Raw genomic sequence first — 17,542 nt, 5'->3', positions numbered from 1 at the left:
AGTTAATGTTCCTATGTAGGCAGATTTTGCACTTAGATATCGAGTATGGAGCCTGCTGCCCAGGCTTGTCCTGGAGGTTCATATGTGGTGCTCTAGCTGAAGGTTTGTTGGATCAAAGCCTCTTGGGTGTCCCTGCCTCCCTGCAGTATGTCCAGGTCAGCGTCTACCCCCTCAGCATTTCCCTGTGCGTGCTCATCCTCAGACTCACTGCTGGACTCATCATGTGAAGCTACAGCCACTGCGTCTACATCTTCGTTGTCCACAGCGTCCCCCCTCCCCAGTGCAAGATTGTGGAGCACGCAGCATGCAACTACTATCAGCGACACACGATCTGGGAGGTACTGGAGTGCATCCCCTGAGTGGTCCAGGCATTGGAAGCGCATCTTGAGAAGACCGATGGTTCTCTCCACCACAGCCCTTGTGGAGGCGTGGCTCCTATTGTACCCGTTGCTCAGCTTTTGTTCTTGGATGGTGGAGAGGCATCATGAGCCACCTTCTGAGGGGATAGCCCTTGTCACCCAGCAGCCATCCATCAAGCCGGGCTGGAACACTGAAGAGCCTTGGCACCTGGGAGTGTCTGAGGATGTAGGTGTCATGGGAGCTGCCTGGGTACCTTGCACAGACTTGTAAAATCAGCATCCTGTGGTCACACACTATCTGCACATTCATGGAGTGGAAGCCCTTCCTGTTGACAACGGCACCGGGCTCACCTGCTGGCACCTTGATGGCCACATGTGTACAGTCTATTGCACTCTGGACGCGGGGGAAGCCAGCAATGGCTGCGAAGCCTCTGGCTCACTGTGTCTGGCTTGCCTGGTCCCAGTGGAAGTGGATGAAGGTCAATGCATGCCTGAACAGAGCATCTGTGAGCTGCTTGACACAAATGTAGACAGCTGATTGGGAGACACCGCAAAGATCACCCACCGAGCCCTGGAAGGAGCCAGAGGCATAGAAGTTGAGGGCAGCCACTGGCATGGGGTGCCCACCCACACAGTTAGCGGAGATCTCAGGCCCAATCGTCTGACAGATATAGTTGACTTTCTCCCTTGAGAGACTGAGCCTCCTTTGGCACTGCACCTCAGACATATTGAGGTAGATGCTTCGCCACCTGTATGCTCTGGCGGCAGGATAGTGGCGTCTTCTGTGGCCCCTTCCACCTTGGGCTACCTCTTTGCCCTGTGCCCCTTGTGGCTGCGCCTCTCCTGCCAAAGGTGGTCCCCTGGAGGCTGAATGTGCACTCCTGGCCTCCTCCTCCTTCTGGCCCTCCCTTCCTCCTCAGAGGAGGTGCCTCCAGTGGAGAGTTCAAACCCCATTCCCAGGCTAAGGGAAGGCTTCCTGAAACCTGAAGGCCCAAAAATGATTCTTCACTGCAGAGTGCTGACCTGAAGGTTGTGAGTCCAGTCCAAAAAGCTGGTATGTGTTTTGAAGTATTGCAGATCACACAGGCAAGTATCAGTAACTTTGCAAATTAAATATTTGACAGAGCACACTCACGACCCTTCTGACCCCTCTTATCCTGCCCGTGGATGAGGTTTAGACAAATGTCTCCTACCCGCCTGCCCATTGCACTCGTGCGATGACCCGAAGATCACACGGGCGCCGAAAAATCGCCGTCAATTGGCGCCTCAAGGGCCTGAAGTGACCCGTTAATTAATGGCGGGTGCGCATCAGAGATCATCGCGCGCGCGCCCACCGAAATATCGTGATGGCGCGGGGTGATGTCGGGACGCTTGCCTGACGTCACCGCGCGTCATTTTACGTCTTGGCGTGCGGGGCCCGCCCCTGCACGCCAATGGGAAAATTCTGCCCCATGAAGTTTCATTTCTTCAGGACAATCAAGGCTAAGGAAGCATCCTGCTCACCAAGGGCTCCTTCAATTGACAAATTAGGTTTCCTCCATGCTGAACACCACTTGAAGGAATCACTGAAGTAAGCAAGTGCATGTAAAGTCCTCTGGTGTACTTCAATATTCACCACCAAGGAATGTCCACTCGTACCAGTACTGACCATGGTGCTCTATCCTGCAGCAAGGGGCATTACTTTCCATAGGAATTCTCAATCCTCCCCACTGTAATGGCTGCTTCTCTGGGGCTTCTGCTAATCTTCCACCCAGGTTGCTGCAGGAGGCCAGAAGATTCCTGGCAGAAATCCTACCCAAGATATTTTTATCTACTCTATTAGACAGATTATAACAACACAATTTTTCCTGTGTTTGTATTATATACTCAGGGATTATGCTTATATATTTGTAATATTCACAAGGAACTGTATCTCTGTATCTATGTATATTGATAACCACATGCACACACATATATATTTTGTGTTGCATCTTTATTTTTGTATCTTTATGCAGATGGGTTAGTTCCACAGTTGTTTGATAAATTATGTTCTGATAAAAGGTCATCTCGATTTGAAATGTTAACTCTATTTCTCTCTCCATAGATGCTGCCTGACCTGCTGAGTGTTTCCAACATTTTGTTTTTTTGTATTATTTCAGATTTCCAGCAACTGTAGTGTTTTGCTTTTCTACCACTGACTGAGCTGGCCGATTGCAAATAAAGATGTCAGTGGTAGCTCAGTCGTAGCACTCTTGGCCGGGATTTTCCAGTCCTGCCCGCGGCCTAATCGTCGTGGGAGGGATAGAAAATTTGATGGGCTGGCTAAAGGTCCGTTGACTCCGGGCGGGAATTTCCAATCCCCGCGGCAGGCAGAACCAGAAAATCCTGGCACTTGTCACTATAGTTGTAAGGTTGTAGATTCAAACCCTGCTCCAGAGACTCGAGCCTTCACTGCAGAGCTGAGGCAGTGCTGCATTATCTGAGATGAATGTGAAAGATCTCACATTGCTATTCAAAGAAAAGTAAGGAGTTATCCTGGTCAACAATTATTGCTCAACCACCATCTAAAGCAGATGATCTGGCCATTATTTCATTGTTGTTCATAGGGCCTTGCTTTGTGCAAATTGGTCGCTGTTTTCCCCATATTACAACAGCGACTACATTTCAAATAGTACATCATTGGCTGAAAAGCACTTTGGGATCCTGAGGTTGAGAAAGGCACCATATAAATCCAAATCTATCTTTCTATTCATAGCTGGCAAATTGGGCCTGCATCATGGGGTGAAGAAATCAACATGAGGGAGTGAGCTACTTGATCCTTCTCCTTGTCAAGCCTACCTCTTGCAGCGAGAGCGGTAGGAATGATTACCGCACAGCCTTTGTGAAAAAGAGAAAGTGTTGTCTTTCAGGTCCTCAGTCTCCCATTCTCCTGTCATAACTTCAGTGGGAAACTGGCAGAACTACCCATATAAAGTGAACGTTTTTATTTAGAACCTTCAGCACAGAAAAATCCATTTGTCTCAAATGGTCTGTGCCCATGATTGTGCCACATGAGTCTCCTCTCACTCTTCTTCATCTAACCCTATCAGTATAGTCTTCTATTCATTTCTCTCTCATGTACTTATCTAGCTCCCCCTGAAATGTCTCTATGCTACTTGCCTCAACAATTCCACGTGGTAGCGAGTTCCACCACAGGAGTTTCTCCTGAATTCCTCATTGGATTTGTTAATGATTATCATTTTTATTTTTGGTCTCTAGTTTTGGGTGCATCCTCTATTGAAAACACCTTCTCTATGTCTTCAACGATTTAGACCATTTCCCCACAGGTTCTGCTGGTCCTGTGCAGAATGTTCCGACGGGAGAACCAACACCCATAGGATTTCAGGGGCCAGTGTCATAAGCACTCTGCGGTGACATCATCCAAATAAAAAGGAGTGGTGCAGGGGTAGATGAACTGCACTTAAATTAAACCAGAAGAAAGAGATTTGCAAGGAATATTGAGGCAGCAGTTGAAAATAATTTAAGGAGATAGGTTGTGTGGGGAGGAGAGGGCAAGACTAAAATAGCATCCCAAATGGGTTAGGTGGTAGGGTAGAAAGCGGTAGGGAGCCCAGTATGGACACAATGACCAAAAGGGACAATGCATGTACAGCAGCCTGGTAGATGTTGGTGACATACGAGGAAGACATTTTTCTCTAAAATGCTTAAAAATGAATGTTGTAGGGGTGAACAATTTGGTGGGAGTATCAGAAACCCAGAGGATGGAGATTCATCCAGGTTTATAGGCAAAAGGGAGAGAATATGAATTAGTGCTGCCAGTTTTGTGGGGGCCAACTGGAAGTAAAATGAAGTTGATTCTGTAGGAAGGGTGCAGGCTAGATTAAGGATTAGTCTGGGTAGAAATCTCAAATGTGAAAAAAAAATCCCATCTAAATACTTGGGATTTGCTTTAGGTGAACACAGGAGGGGTGCATTGTATGAGGAGATGTTAAAGCACATAAGAACATAAGAAATAGGAACAGGAGTAGACCATTCGGCCCCTCGAGCCTGCTCCGCCATTCAATAAGATCATGGCTGATCTGCTTGTGTTATGATTTCCACATTCCCATCTAACCCCGATAACTTTTGATTCCCTTGCCTAACAAGAATCTATCTACCTCTGCCTTAAAAATATTCAATGGCTCTGCCTCCACCACGTTATGAGGTAGAGAGTTCCAAAGTCGCACAACCCTCTGAGAGAAAACATTTCTCCTCATCTCTGTCCTAAAAGGGCGATCCCCAATTTTAAAACAGTGCCCCCTAGTTCTGGACTTACCCTCAAGAGGAAACATCCTTTCCATGTCCACCTTGTCAAGGCCGTTCAGGATCTTGTATACCTCAATCAAACCACCTCTCACTCTTCTAAACGCCAGAGGAAACAAGCCAAGTCTGTCCAACCTTTCCTCATAAGACACCCCACTCATTCCAGCTATCAATCTAGTAAACCTCCTTTGAACCACCTCCAATGCATTTACATCCTTCCTTAAATAAGGAGACCAAAACTGCACACAGTATTTGTGGTGCGGTCTCACCAATGCCCTGTATAACTGAAGCATAACATCCTTACTTTTATGTTCAATCCCTCTCGTAATAAAGGATAGCATTCCATTAGCCGTCTTAGTTATTTGCTGTACCTGCATACTAACTTCTTGTGACTCATGTACTAGAACACCTAGATCCCTCTGCACCTTAGAATTATGCAGCCGTTCTCCATTTAAGTAATACTCTGCTTTTTTGTTCTTCCTGCCAAAGTGAATAACTTCTCATTTTCCTACATTAAACTCCATTTGCCAGATCTTTTCCCACTCACTCAACATATCTATATCCATCTACAACCTCCTCATGTCCTCTTCACAACATACTTTCCTACCTAACTTTGTGTCATCTGCTAATTTAGCAACCATGTCTTCACTCCCCTCATCTAAGTCATTGATGAAAATCGTAAAATGTTGAGGCCCCAGAACAGACCCCCGTGGGACACCACTCGTCACATCCTGCCAATCAGAAAAAGACCCATTTATGCATACTCTCTGTGTTAGAGCAGGACAGTGATTTTAACAAACGTCTTCAATCAACCAAAGAGGAATAGGATAAACCCAAAAGATTCAGACGCAGAGTTGGTTAATGTATGACTCAGTGCATAATAATCTCAACTCCCCAGAGATTACATGGTTTTTAGGTGGGATGGTGAGGTGCATATATTATGATGAATAAGGCACTGCAGTTGCGTGGGACAGGCTGGATGGAGCAGAGGATTTTTTCCTGTCCATCATTGTTCCTATCTTTAAGCTACAAGAAACATCTTGATCTGATGCTTATAAATGACCCAGTCACCACAGAGAAAATGGAAATCATAGAAGCCCTGGAGTGCAGTGGTTGTTGAACAATCAAGCCTGACATAAACTAGGATTCAGTTAGACAAAGATCTAAAGGCTTGGTTAATGAGGGAATAATTAAAACCAATGGATTGGAAGGCAATTTTCATTGACATTTTAGTAGAAGGCATCTGAATAATGTTTGAATGAGGAGGGCAAATCCATACCTCATGTCAGCAAGCTCAAACTAAGCAAATTACAATTGAAATAAAGAGAATCATAGCTGCAGAGGTAAAATGTAATAGTAATAAAATACTTCCATATTCAGAATTACAACAGTAAAGTGGCTGTCTAACAAGTATGAAATCATCAGAAGATGCAAAATAGCTTGAAACTGAGGATGAGCATGAAACTATTTGGCATAATTACTGCCTTAAATTATTCACAAAGGAAAACACATACAGCACACACCAGCCCACACGCCCCAGAAATTAATATCTTCAAACTAACGGAGTTAGAAGTTCTAGACCAGCTGAAAAGGCTAAGTCCCTCGTCGGGTTTGATAACACTTATCACAGAGTGTTGAGAGAATTTAGGGAGTGTATTTGTCAGTCATTAACAATCGTGAGCGAGAGAATGGGAAGCTGTTTCAATGGATCTAAACAGGTTACTGTTGTGTTCATAACCATGTTCAGAAATGGTGATCAAATAAATAAAGGCACCCGCTGACCTATTAGTATTCCACTGATTGTCAGAAAGCAAATTTCAGGACTTTCTGTTGAACAACCTAGTAAACAAGAGTCAATGTTTACGAGTGCACCTGTATGCCTTTGAAGGTGGCAGGACAAGTTGAGAAGGTTGTTAAAAAAGCATAAGGACCCTTGCCTTTATAAATAGTGAGTGACGTGGAGCACAAAAGCAAGGGAGCTATGCTAAACTTTCATAAAATACTGGTTAGGCCCAGTTGGAGTACTGCGTCGAACTCCAGACTCAACACTTCAGAAGGCATGTCTCAGCCTTAGAGAGGCTGAGGGTCTTCAGTTATGTTGAGGGATTGGAGAAACTGGGATGCTCTCCTTAAAGCAGAGACGGTAGAGGGGAAATTTGATAGAGTTGTACAAAATCACAAGGGGTTTCTGATGGATTAGACACGGAGAGAATATTTCCAGTAACAGAAGGGTTGGCATACTGAGGAGGCAGATTTAAGATAACTGGCAAAAGAACCAGATGTGAGATGAGGTTTTTTTACGCAGCAACTTGTTATAATCTGGAATGCACTGCCTGAAAGGGTGGAGGAAACAGATTTAGCAGAAACTTACAAAAGGGAATTGGAGATATATTTGAAAAGGGAAAAGAACAATTGCAGGGCTGTGGGTGAAAGGGCAAGGGACAGGGACAAAATGGTAGCTCTTATTGAGAGCCAGCACAGGCATGATGGGCTGAAAAGCCTCCCTCTGTTCTGTATGATTCTAAATAGTTAGAGATTCATTTATTCTCAAAATGCTGATTGTTTTACTGAACGCTAACACTTCCTGAAAGAAGGATATCATTATTCAAGTTTTGGAGAAGGTTCTGAATATAAGTCTTGAACAAAGAATGATTTATCAAAAGGTTCTGCATCAATTTATTAAGCACCATTGCAGAGATAATTGGTATAAGAGCAAAGTAGGGAGTTAAAAAAAATGAAGGGCTGCATTTAACGGGGGGAGTGTATGCTCACCCCCGCCCCACCCACCTGAAAAAAATGTCAGTTGAAAACCGATTGTGGGCGGCCTTAAGCTGAGGGTCAGACTTCTGCCCCTCAGTGGAAGAAAGTCTGCCCTCGAGAGCTACCAGCCAAACTGATTAGCTGGCAGCTCTTGCTGTACCAGCAGTGCCAGAAGAGAGTAATGGGCACTACTGGGGCTGCGAGCAGGCCACAGAAAGAAGTGCCATGGGCACTGGAGACAGGTAAGTCAGGTCTTTTTGGACGGGGAAAGATTGGAGATCTGCAGTAATTATTGTTTTGGGAAATGTAGGACTGTAGCTTTATGAATAATCCTGTGTTGTAAGATCACATGATCTGTGTAAACCAATGTGTTAGCAGGGGGAACATCTACAGGGGGAGTTCTTCTTTCATTATGGAGTTTGATGCACACGTGTAGTTGCTGCTGCTGTCTTGTAAATAAAGTTAAATGTTTCCACTAAGAAAAGTTGCCTGAAGATCAACTCTATAACAGGACCCTAGAAAGTTTTTGGGGGCAGGTGGTGGCGAGGGGGTTGGGGAGGCAGGTTTTAGAGGCCAGGGAAGGATGCACAAGGTGGGGGCATGATCTTAGAGGGGGTGCCTCCGATGCACACACCCCAAAGGACAAACCCCCTTCCTTTGGTTAAAAAAAAGGACCTTCCCACTCTCGCCTGCCTAGGCTGTCGAGACAGGTTGAGGGCCTTAAGTAGCCAAGCAGTAATTGTCCACTTAAGGCCCTCAATAAGCCTAAGGGAGGGCAGGCTGGTGAGCACCTTACCAACCCCTTGTATGATGGAGACCGGGTGGGGGTGGGCGGGAAGAAGGTGGCTACCCACCTGACATATTTTATGTGCCTCACCCTTCCCCCCACTAAAAGCATGTCTGGCAGAGTGCATTAAAATCCAGCCCAAAGTTTCCTATGCTTCTTTAGGCTTCACTTTAAAGAGCCAACCCCTAGTGGAATGGACAGTAGAAAGTTAATTTTCCTTTATTGTTAAATTATTTCACTTTATTGCTTTTTGAGATTTATAGATGCAGCAGTGTTATTTAATATCATTCTGCAGTGAAAGAAACATCTGTTTCTTTTTTTAAAAATTCATTCATGGGATGTGGGCGTCGCTGGCTAGGCCGGGTCTTATTGCCCATCCCTAATTCTCCGTCTCTGGCAAAGCTTCTCACAATCTTCCCTCCAAATTTTTTCAGTGAAGGCAGGCAGGCCTCTTCCCACTGGGCAAGACTCAGTGTGCGCAGAAATTATGATATAAAGGACAGGATCTTCCCTGTGAGGTTGTGAGCTCGGTTGTCAGGCTGAAATGTTGGCCAGAAGCCTGCACTGTGCGGGGAAACAGTCACCCATTGTGATTTTCCCCCAGGCAGACAATTAATGGCCAGAGGGTAGGCACACTGTCCAAATAAGGATGATCACAGGCCCTTGAAGTTGGAGGGCCAGTCGAAGGCCTTCCAGTTTGAAAACTGCCAACTGCAATCAAGGTAAGTGAGGGAAAGGGCGCTTCAAGATGGAGGCACCCTCCCTCTCCAATTTTAAAAAAAATTTAAGCTAAAAAACAGCTTTCGAAGCCAGACCACCCCTCAGCAGTTGAACTGGCCCCCGCCGCCTGCTGGGAATAACCTGGAGGCCAACTGGAAAATCCCAGTTAGCCTTTCTTAATTGATCTTAAGTAGCCCCTAACATGTTGGATTGGCTATCCACTGCATGTGGGCAGATAGCCCTGCCGTGGCCCTCAGCCCCTCCTCATTTCCCCTCCATAAGAAAGCCCCAGAGGCAGGGGCAGGGGCAGGAGAGAGAGAGAGATAGAGACAGGGAACTGGCATGCACTATTTTTAGCACCCGCCTGCCTCCGATCCTGGTTTTGGCAGGGCTAAAAATCAAGCCCAAAAACTTGCCCGTCACAACACAGTTTTGGTGTCACTCTTTGCGTGTTACACTTTGTACAAATACAAATGCCGCAAGTAGGAGAAAATCACAACTGAATTGACAGCGAGGTTTTAAATCAAATGCAAAGAAAGTCAGTGGATAAGATAGGAGCGCGTCAAGAACTCTGAAAGCAACGAATCAAGTATGAGCAGCCTGTGAAACCCACCCAGAACAGCAGAAGCTAAACCAATCAAATTCAGATATTGCTGCAATTGTTCTTGGCTATCTTATTGGGTTTCCCACCAAGGGACAGGCTAAGTTAGCAATGTCACATCACAACAGCAGTCCAGACCGCAGACTAGTTATGAACAGCATCATGAGAGATCTGCTAGTGGAAATGAGTTTTGCAAAATTATAAGGTCATTAAAAATACAAGGCCCACGGGAAATTAATTAGATGTACCACTGCAGTTGTATTTTCTGCAAATGAAGTGTCTTTAACGATGATTTCCTGTGTGAGAGATTCAAGTCTTGTGTCCCTGAAGGTTCCTAGGATCAACACTGTCAGTACACAAGGCTCAGGGTATTGAGGTATCAGTCTGGAAATTTCTAAAATTGAAACCACTCAGAGAAACCATTTTTCCACATCACATTTCTGACTTTTTAATGAATGAAATATAACCTTAGGAACAATGAGAAGGAAAATGAATCATTGTTCTAGAGCCTCAAATCTCCAATCAGTTACAACTGTGCTGCCAATGACCTCAGAAATTTACAGCCAGCTACAATGACCTGGCCTTGCCCATTGGACGGGCCAGTCAGGAGTGGGCGCGGGTGGGCGCAGAGCCGGTCGCTGCCCGCGGTTGGCTGCGTGCCGCCATTTTACCTGGCTGGCCAATTAAGGCTCGCCCAGTGTGACGCGCACCCAGTAGCACTGAGCACTACCTGTGCGGGTGGGGGGAGGAGGGAGGGTTGGGACCTGCGCTCTTTCGCACATACACGCGAAAGAGCGCAGAAATCTCCCTGAGGCACGGAGCTGCATCAGGGAGATTAAGTTTAGATTAAAAGTTTGAAAAAAAGAAAGATTAAAATTATTTAGACATGTCCCCTCATGTGACAGTGTCACATGAGCTGGGACATGTTTATGAATTGTGAAAACTTTTATTTATTTATTTATAAAACCTTCAGGAAACCTCATCCCGGCGTGGTTGAAGTTTCCTGAAAAATGGGCTCTTTGTTTGCCCGCCTACCTTAAGGTTGGATGGGCAGCCCTGTCAATTACCTAAATTAGTTTATTAATGGCCTTAACAGGCCTTTGACAGTTCGGCGGGCACGCAGCCGCCTTTGGCGTGCACCCCCCACCCCCCGAATGAGAGATCGGAATGACGCGTCCAGACGTACGCCCGACGTCACCGCGTGTCATTTTACGTGTCGGCGTGTGGGGCCCACCCCCACATGCCAACGTAAAAATTCTCCTCCTAACCTAAGGGACAGGCCAAGTTAGCAACTTCACATCATAACAGCAGTCCAGACCGCAGGCTACTGAACAGCATCATGAGAGATCGGCTAAAGATGAAAGGACAGCTGCTAATAGTGGGGCGATGGGAATCAGGGATGTGTAAGAGGTCAGAATTGGAGGAGCGCAGAAACCTCAGAGGACTGCAGGGCAGGGGGAGGCTAGAGGTAGTGAAGGGTGAGGCCATTGGAGGAATTTGAACACAAAGGTGACTGCTCTTTAAAATACTCCTTTAGCTGTGAGGTGTTTTGGAACATTCTAGGGTCATGAACAATATTCCCTTTAAAATATAGGGTGGATTCATCCCAGATTTTCACTAAGTGTGGTAGCGGGCAGGCTGTATCGTCCCAAACCCACCACATTATTTGTGCATTCCCGGGAAACACGTCGTTTCCATGGCGGGTGGGCTCTGATTCGCCCGCCCGCCATCACCTCGTCGCATCATCACGCTGGGCGCCATATTTAAAGTCCAGCCGTGCGCACACATCTCAGTGCTTCCAGTCCATGACTACTGCAGGGAAGATGTCCATGAAAGGCAAAAAGACTGTAGCCCACCCCCCCCCCCCCCCCCCCCCCCCCCACCACCCAGGTTCAGCGACCTGTCACTGGAACGCATTTTGGATGCTGTGGAGACCTGCTGCAATGCCCTCTACCCCCGCTCTGGCCGCAGGCTTGGGGGGCGGTGGTCAGTGCCAATGCCCTGCAAAACAGGACAGCCACCCAGTGCCGCAACAGGATGAATGGTCTCATCTGTTCCGCCAGGGTGACTCACTCTTCTCATCACACTCAATTCATACACTTACAAACCCATTACACATCCACAGGGATCTCACACCTCAAGGGGCAACACCACTAACTCTCACACACACTCTCACATCTCCATCAGACTCATATCCTCTGGAGCTCACATCCTCATCCTGTCCATGGCTCTGCTCACTACACAAACATTCCCCGCAGTGCCATGCATCCTGCTCACACTCTCTCCATCTGTTTTCATGCAGGAGAAGCTGTCTTAGGTCAGCAGGGAGAGGTCCCAGACCGGGGGTGGAGTGGCCCACATTAGGCCCCTCACTCACTTTGAGGAGTGTGCCATCATGCTGACTGGTGAGGATGTGGACTGTGCCTGTGATGACGGTGAGGACGGTGGCAAATACCCACATGAGGATCCTGTACTGCATCATCTCTCTCTCAACGTAACTGTGAGTGCCCTATCTCCTGCTTTTGACTCTGCTGCCATGCACTAATTATCTCGACTTCAATTCACAGGGAGCTCTGCCAAGGGACCAACACCCTCAGCCAGCCAGTCCCTCAGCTCCATCCATACCCTCAACTGCAGCCAAGAGGTCTCCTCCTCCATTGGAGAGCTGGGAATAAGCAGCCCAGAAGACCCGTCACTGCAGAGGGAGCAGCCGGCCCACGAGTGATCCTGGAGGGAAAAGTGTGTTTGTGGCAGGGCATTTCGGAGCCTCGTGCAAGCGGATCCTTCCCATTTCACACTCATCTCACTGTCCTGAGCATTTTCAATGCTGCCTGCTGGGGTTCACTTTCAGTTGTCCATCTGAGCTGACCTGCATCTCCGCCCACCCACTGACCTCACTCCCATGCAGCACCTGCTCTCGCCCACCACGACTCTCGTTTCACTTTCAATTTAGCCAGCATGGTATTGATTCGGTTTTTCATTCACTCCCGCGTCCTTTCCCCTCCCCCAGTCACCCATTTCCTTTCCCCATCACAGTTTACCCCCACCCCCGGCATCACCTTCCACTTCCTCTCCGTGACCTACCAGCCACAACCCTTTTCCTTTGGGGATGTCCAGGTGAATGTGCACGTTCCCTTCCTTCTCGAAAATCCCATCCCCATCCACATTCACCTCCCCGACCTCCTCCGCCTACCCCCAGGGTCCGTGTCTGCCTTCGGGTCCCCACCAACCACCCTTCTATCGCTAGTGTCGCACCCTCACCCTCCCACCCTAACACCTCACTCTGCCCTCGGTCATTCTCAACCTTCCTCCACACCCCTTCCCCCCCAGAACCCCTTCCCCCCTCTGCACCCTTTCCCCCCTCAGCATGCCATTGACGTTCCTCCAGTGTGTCGTTGCTGTCGGGCTCCAGCATCTTCTGCTCCTCAGATGTCCGCGATGTGAGCAAGGCTCTGGCGGGCAAGTCCCGACTTCTACACGTCACAGTTGTCACGACATGTTCTACACCATCATGCTTCCCTGCCGACATGGGTGGGCGATCCAATGGGGGCGGGGTGAGGGACAATTCTGGCGGGCAGGCCTAATAATGATATGCTGATGTATTACAGCGAGGTTCCCGATGTCCGATGGCAGGAAACAGGGCCCGCCATTGGCAGGCTGAGTGGACGATCGCGAACTGCTTTCACGCCGTCGTGAAACCGATCACGCCATATTGTCTGCTCGCGCCACTGAGCATGCTTGACACCGGCGGGCACGGAAAATCACGGCCATAGTTGTTGCACGGGGCCTGTTTTTCCAATGTGTGGTTCCATTAAATTATTTTGTGTGGCCATGCAGACACAGAGCCAGGCCGACATGATGCCTTCCAACCTGCTGCATGGCCACGCAGTCGCACAGCTTAGCAAGAACTTTGATCAAGAAAGGTGCTACATGCTGACTCTTCCTATGATCTAACTCAACACATACCAGTGACAGATTGGTCTGTGTGCTTCAGTGTTTATGTCCCTTTATGTATTTACCCATTAAGCCATCAGAGGGAGCTATTCCTAATTGGAAATATTTAGCGATTCTACAGTTCCATCTCTCTCTGGTTGAAAACTGGCTAGATGACTCTCTGCTATTTTAAAACCAGCTAGATGACTCTCAGCTGTTTTAGCCCTTTTGAAATAAAGGCTAACATCACAAACAGTAGTTTGTAGCATGTCTCTGGTGACTAATTTTACAGAGACAGAATGATACAAATTCACAGCTTTAGCAGGATAGGTTAAATTGTTTTAAATGAAGCAGAGTATACGAGGAGGCTGACAATGGGTCACACTGTCAATTTTACCATGGGAAACGTATTCAAATTATCCAATTCAAATGGGACAAAAATGTGATTTTCACTAGAAATTTGTAGCAACTAATTTTGTTGGATAAAGAAAAAATGATTTTACATTTGGGATGGCCTGTTTCCAGGCCAACTATTGCTTCAATTGGCTGTTACTAAGAAAGTACAGTACCTACAATAGTGGGCAGGCACCAATATGCCTCAACCCAAACACACTAAAGAAAATTTGGTATATCTATTGAACAATAACACATCTCTGCTGGAAAATACGAATCACTCTCTCAGACCCAAGCAAGGTTCAGCACTTAAATCACCAATATCACTGCACTGAGTTAATGCATTGTAACTGTTAGCTCACTGTCTATTACCCTCTGTGTAACTCACTACAAGATGCCTATCAGCTTGTGTGACTCGTTACCAGATGTTCATTAATCTCTACTTCACTGTCCCATCTATTCAAGTGAAAAGTAATTGTGTCCTTGACAATGGTCTCCAGTAGTCTTCTGTAGTCAGCAGGTTTATCTCCTTCCCCTTTTGTGGTCAGGGGTGTAAACTTGCAATCCTCCAGCCCTCAGCCAATGCTCCAATATGCACTGTCAGCTGTCTATTATCCTCTCTGTAACTCACTGCCAGGTGCCTACTGTTACCGTGTATTTATCTCACTGCCAGGCATTTATTGCCCTCAATTCAGCTCACTGCCAAATGTTTATTATTATTTCTGTGACCCATTTTCAGGTGTCTATTCCCCTCAGTTAACTTTGCCAGCTGTCTATTACTGTTCAGGGAACTGACTGTGGAGCATGTACTCTGTACAGTTGACAGCAGCTCCTTCTTCATGCAGCTCATTGTCTATTGTCCTTCATGTAATTAATTGATTATTACCTATCTGTAACTCACTGCCAAATGTCTATTACTCTTCCCATGTCTCCCTGCCCTATACCCTATAACTCCCCGCCAGTCATCTTTCAATCTCAGGAATCAACTACTGGCTGTGTTCTATATAATTTTCTACCTATTATTGCAATTCTTCACTGCTGCTTGTGGGTTATTTCCTATGTAATTCATTCCCTACTAGCCCTGAAATTCCACTGGCGTCCTTCTGATCTCCAGTCATCAATTCTTTTGGATGGGATGTTAACTTGAGGCCCTCTCAGGTGGACATAAAAGATTACACTGCATTATTCAAAGAGGAGTAGAGTTACCCCTGTGTCCTGGCCAGTATCTATCCCTCACCAACAGTGACTAAAAAACAGATTGGCTAACCATTATAACAGTGTTGGCTATGTACTATCATCTGTGTAACCCACGACCACTAACTCTTACCTTCTATGTGACTGATGCAAGCTGCCTAGTTATCCTCTACGTAGAGTGTTGAAAAGCTTTTCAGCAGCCAAACGGTTAATGCACCTCTTTGAAAATGCAAACCAGCTCCGTGCAGCCCACAGCTGGAACATAAACAATCTAAAAATACAACTAAACAGGTCCATATAATCAAGGAATTGCCCATATGATCCTATTCACCACAAACTCCGAGCAGCAGTTAAGTGTTGAGTGCAAAGAGGTCAAATAAAATCTCAGCTCACTGGACAGCCATGTCCACTTAAACACAGCCTGATATATTCTGCTTTGTGCCTTCCAATATTGCTGACTCAGAGCTACAGTGCTTCCAATACAAGACAAAACCTATTTCCTAAAGCAGACTGCTGGCATCTGCATAGTACAGTCAGGGGAACGTTCTCGGTTTTGAGGTTGCAAGGCTGCAAATATGTCTGAAATTCAAGCTCTTTCTTGTTGCCAGCCACATGAATATAGAGACCAGCAAGGAGAATTTTGAAAAGCCAGTTTTGAGGCATTTCTTGCCTAACAGGGACTGGGTTAATCACAACTGAGAACCGACACCTGATATCTATAGGGATACAAGTGCAGTGATACTTACCTGTGTTGAAGCAACGATGCAGAGCGGTTTATAAAATACTTCCCAATGTTTTTCTTAAATGGATCCAAGGTGCAGAATTCCTTTATCTTTGCTGTTTAAAAAAAAAAGGCTCTCTGTCTTCCTCTGCTTGTGGGCACTCTGGTAGTAAAAACATTTGCCAAGGAATTTCCTGAATGATAATCACATGAGATTGAAGTCTCCGCAGCAGAGGCGAACTGAAAGACCAGCAAGTGGAATGCAGCAGGGAGCTCTGCCAGCCAGCCCTCAGCAGCATGCAGCATTGATGAAGTAGCAGGATGCTAGCACAGCACGAATTGAGAAGCAGTCCTCCTCTCTTCCCTGCCCCTCCCCTCCCTCTTTTCCAAGATCCTGGCAGCTGAACACCGTCCCCAGGAAGGCTGACGCATAGTTTCTCCCTTCCAGCCTGAGGCACGACCTTCATTGAGCTACCGAATGAATGCCTTTGTGATATCGAAGGCTGCCTCTCGAGGTGGGAAGCTCTTATCTTTACAGTCCCTTCACTACTTCTCTTCAAGCGCTGTGGGGAATGGGAAATGAGGGTGGAGAGGGGGAGGGGGGAGGTGGGGGGGGGGCTGTTGGAAAGTATACTGCAGTGTGGAACAATTAGCAACAAAAATGCAGTATCAGTGAGGGAAAGAGTTGAAACAATCTTTGACAGCTGTCAATCACTGCCTGCCTGTTTCCATACAGATTTGTAGTTAAAGAGGAGTTTCTGACTGCTTGTGGTTCTAAGAATTTTACAGTAATGACAGTGGCATGCAGGTAGTTACCAAGTAAGTCTCCATTTAGGGGCAAATTGCTGATACCACCAGAATGGGCACCCTGCCAAGGCCAGGCAGGGCATCTCCTTTAATTCCCCTGACATGGAGCCATGGGTGCCAGAGGGTTGTACGCGTGGAGGGGCTTCCTCCCTCCTACACTCCACAATGATGGCCTGGCAGCTGTGACCAGGACACCGGGCAGAACTCCCCCGTTCTTCTTCAAATAGCACCATGGGATCTATTACCCCCACCTTTCTTTATTCTTTCATGGAAAAGCCAGCATTTGTTGACCATCCCTAGTTGCCCCTTAAACTGACCTTGCTAGGTCATTTCAGAGGACAGCTAAGAGTCAACCATTTTGCTGTGGGTCTGGAGTCACATGTAGGTCAGACCAGGTAAGGTCAGCAGATTTCCTTCCCTAAAGGGCATTAGTGAACCAGGTGGGTTTTTTTTTTAATGACAATCAAAGATAGTTTCATGGTCACCATTACTGAGACTATCTTTATATTCCAGATTTATTAACTGAATTCAAATTCCACCAGCTGTGGTGGGATTTGAACCTAGGCCCCCAGAGCATTAGCCTGGGCCTCTGGATTAGAAGTCCAGCAACATGACCACTATGCCACTCTGTCTCCCTACAGTGGGCAGACCTTGGGTTTAACCTCTCAGCTTCAGTGGTGCAACGCTCCTTCAGTATCGTACTGGAATGTCAGCCTAGATTTTTGTGCTCAAGTCCAGGGGCGGAATCGTCCTTTCCTGTTGGTGGTGGATGTCATGGTGGGCCTGAGCCGACAATATGGCGGGAAGGCCAAAAATCAGTTTCACGCTGTCGTTTGCGACCTTCCGCTCCACCCGTCAATGGCTGGCCCCATTTCCCATGGCTGTACATTGGGCAGTGTCAGCATATCATTATAAGCTCAGCAGGCCGGAATCATCCCCCATGCTGGATCATCCGAGCACATTGGTGTGCCATCACAACAGCATTT

At 46.9% G+C, this 17,542-nt stretch overlaps 1 protein-coding gene across 2 annotated transcripts in view; it reads right to left on the bottom strand.

Annotated features, from left to right (window-relative positions):
* aifm3 (AIF family member 3) overlaps nt 1-16,057 on the bottom strand; it is a 126,510-nt gene extending 110,453 nt beyond the window's left edge. For both annotated transcript variants that reach the window (XM_078552860.1, XM_078552861.1), the window contains exon 1: nt 15,775-16,057. The gene's annotated coding sequence lies outside the window, so the exon portion shown is untranslated. The remainder of the gene's footprint in view (nt 1-15,774) is intronic.
* Between the last annotated feature and the right edge of the window lie 1,485 nt (nt 16,058-17,542).

Source organism: Cetorhinus maximus, chromosome 12 (assembly GCF_964194155.1).
Source record: "Cetorhinus maximus chromosome 12, sCetMax3.hap1.1, whole genome shotgun sequence".
NCBI classification, from domain to species: Eukaryota; Metazoa; Chordata; class Chondrichthyes; order Lamniformes; family Cetorhinidae; genus Cetorhinus; species Cetorhinus maximus.
This window is presented reverse-complemented; position numbering and strand designations above follow the sequence as displayed.